Raw genomic sequence first — 3,502 nt, forward strand, 5'->3', positions numbered from 1 at the left:
CAGTACTACACACCGTTGGGTGGCTTGCGGAGTATAAATGTAGATGTAGATGAATAAATCATCCAATTCCGGTTCAAAGTTCGGTACTATTTTTAGGATGACAACCAAGTCTACAGTGAATGGTTGGTTCAAAAAAATGTTCAGATGTATGTGAAATCTTATGGAACTAAGCTTACACGCTACTTAACCTAAATTATCCTAAGGACAAACACACACACCCATGTCGGAGGGAGGACTCGAACCTCTGCCGGGACCAGCCGCACAGTCAATGACTGTAGCGCCCTAGACCGCTCGGCTAATCCTGCGCGGCGAATGGTTAGTTAAGTGACAAACTGAGCTAAAGATTACCCAAGGTCGGTCGAGTTTACAGTGGATGGAAGCTGGTGAACCACGCCTCTGCACGCGGTATTTACCGTAACACTAGAATCGCGGCTGGGTCACTCGTGACCCACTTGATAATTCTTTTGTTTGTCAGTCTTTTGTATTATTGCCTAGAGTGTTACATTTCTGTGACTTTTTGTGAAATAAGGTAATTAGTGATTATACTTCATTTCACATTTTATGGCGAAAACATTAAAGAGAAATATGAAGATTCACCAAGAATTTCGGAAGAGTCAGTTCTGACCCGCCCGGCGCAGTCGCTATAACAATCGCATTTTTCATGTAGATTCATGCCTATTGTTAGTGTGTGTTTGGTCAACAATTGCAAAACTCGTTTTTCCTTCACTTCCGGCTGACGTTCCAACTTTCAGCAGGGGACGAGAGGGAGAGAGGTTCAGACAAGTCTGACCTTGTATGCAGATATTGCGCACCCAGAGTTTTGTAGCACGAAAACGGGTTTAGTAGTGCATTCTGTCTGTGTAGATAGTGCTTGTAACTTATGAATATATTATGGCCAAATTTCTACGCACAGAAGAGGACATTATAAATGCTCTAAATGAGATTTTAGATAATGAATCTGAGGGCGAACCGCTGGAGTCTTCATCTGAGGAAGAATTTCCATCGCCAATAGTTCCGGATTCTTCATCAGAAGACAATGTTACTCCTGAGAAGGTTCTACTGAATGCTGATGAGAAAGGTATGGTTGTTTATGTGTTTGTTTTATAAAACTGTTTCAAATGGCTCTGAGCACTAAGGGACTTAACATCTATGGTCATCAGTCCCCTAGAACTTAGAACTACTTAAACCTAACTAATCTAAGGACATCACGCACATCCATTCCCAAGGCAGGATTCGAACCTGCGACCGTAGCAGTCGTGCGGTTCCCGACTGAGCGCCTAGAACCGCTAGACCACCGCGGCCGGCTGTTTCAAATGGCTCTGAGCACTGTGGAACTTAACATCTGTGGTCATCAGTCCCCGAGAACTTAGAACTAATTAAACCTAACTAACCTAAGGACATCACACACATCCATGCTCGAGGCAGGATTCGAACCTGCGACCGTAGCGGTCGCGCGGTTCCAGATTGAAGCGCCTAGAACCGCTCGGCCACACCGGCCGGCTTTGTTTTATAATAATTTTTGTTTATGTATATGTTGCATAGACACTAATTTCAATTGCAACACTTATGTTTATACTTTGTTTCGTGTTGAATTTTTACAAGTTGTATATTACATTTATGAAGGTGTTTTTTTGTTCTAATATTAGACAATATATTCAATATTAAATCGCGTTCTAATACGTATAATTACTATTACAGGAACAGCTGCCACAAAGACTAAGTCAACTCGAGGAAGTGGACGTCCTCAAGGTCGGCGTGGACAACAAAATGCCCAGGGTTCTGGACTACTTCAGTTTCCTCCAGGTAGCGATACTGTAGCACCCGATGGAACAGCCTGGAACGTTGGAGTAGTAGGTGACTGTTCAGCTGGAAGATACGGACAACAGAATGTTTTCAAAGATAGGACAGGACCATTTCCGCATGCAAAACGAAACGTGAATAAGACTTGTTACAGTGCATGCCATCTAATGATAACGGACAAAATTTTGAAACATATTGTAAAATGTACAGAAACTGAAGCACGTCGTGTACTGAGCTTGTAACGTGCGCGCGGGGCACACAATACTCATTAAAGCCTGTACTATTGTAAGTGAGTGGGGTTCACCTTACGAGACAGGATTTTTGTATAGATATTGACCGCGTGTACCTGAATGGTGGCAAATCAGACTTACACCCACTCTGTAATAACAATGATACGTCAAGTAAGTCCGAAATGCAACTACACGTCAGGACGGACAAAAAAAAACAACACAGAAGATGCTACCAATTTGCTAATAATACGGTCGCCAGCCTAATTAGGCATTAACTGAGTTTCTTCCCTGTACAAGTTGGCAGATATTCGTGCAAAGCAACAAGTAGTAACACTGCATAATATAGTAGAATTTTAGAACCAGAAAATCTATTGAACTGATTAAAATCAGGCATAGGTTACCCTAGAAACAGCACTTTCGAGTCACACACACAATGTCAATTTTAATAAAGATAAAACACTGATAAATTTTGGCTTTTATATTGACTTTAACTTTTGCTGGTCAAATCAATTTAGAACACTTCAGAATTCAAATGAATAAAAAAAAAGGGGGGGACCTTGAAACTGTTATGATCACTGTATTTAAAAAATTCATTACTGACACCATTATGCGCTCAAGATTTCCAATATATAAGTACTACTCTCTTTATCTTATTTCCTACTCATTTAAATGCCTTTATATCTGTCTCGAAATAATTAAACTTCATTACTAACTCAATATTAAAGTTATCTTCCAACTTTGTCAGATCTTCGTTATTCATTGGTCTGCAGGTAATTATTATTAACACAAACTTTAATTTTTCATCTCGGGACACTCGGATTGCACAACATTTGGAAAGGACCCTGTCTAGGTTAGTTGTGAGGATAATTAAATGATAGGAAAGTTCTGGTAAAATTTAAGTTGTTATTAAGTTGTTATTGAATAGTATGGAACAAAAGTAACACTGGTCCATACGAATACAGTATTAAAAGTTTCAACCTGTTCGTATCGATGCGGCGAGATGGCGAGGCACAGAGCACACATACAACCACAGCTATGGCTCTTGATGTATCGGCACTTTACTTCTTCTTAGCGTCGCAATACTTCTCCATTTAGTGCCTATGGAATTTTGCCATGCTGTATAGACGTTGGAACAGCATACCCGAGGCTCAATGAAACTACGTCTTCCAGGAGAGCTTCCTCGCTCCAGAACGTGTTGCTCAGACCAATGCCAAACTCCAACTACAACTGCTGAGCCCGTTGTGCCGTGCAGTGCCCGCGTGCATTTTCCCGCGCTCGCCTGCCATCCACCTTTTACCGCTCCCTTACAAGCCGGGTATTCATCCGAGGTTTTGCATTCTACATATCCTAACACATTGCCTACGTATGGACCAGACGCACAGTTACAATTTTAAACATGTTACAACAGTTTCAACATTTGTTACCTTTCAATTCTATTGCAATATTGCTTGACATTTGACATAAACATTAAT

This window comes from Schistocerca piceifrons, chromosome 7 (assembly GCF_021461385.2).
Source record: "Schistocerca piceifrons isolate TAMUIC-IGC-003096 chromosome 7, iqSchPice1.1, whole genome shotgun sequence".
Classification (NCBI taxonomy): domain Eukaryota; kingdom Metazoa; phylum Arthropoda; class Insecta; order Orthoptera; family Acrididae; genus Schistocerca; species Schistocerca piceifrons.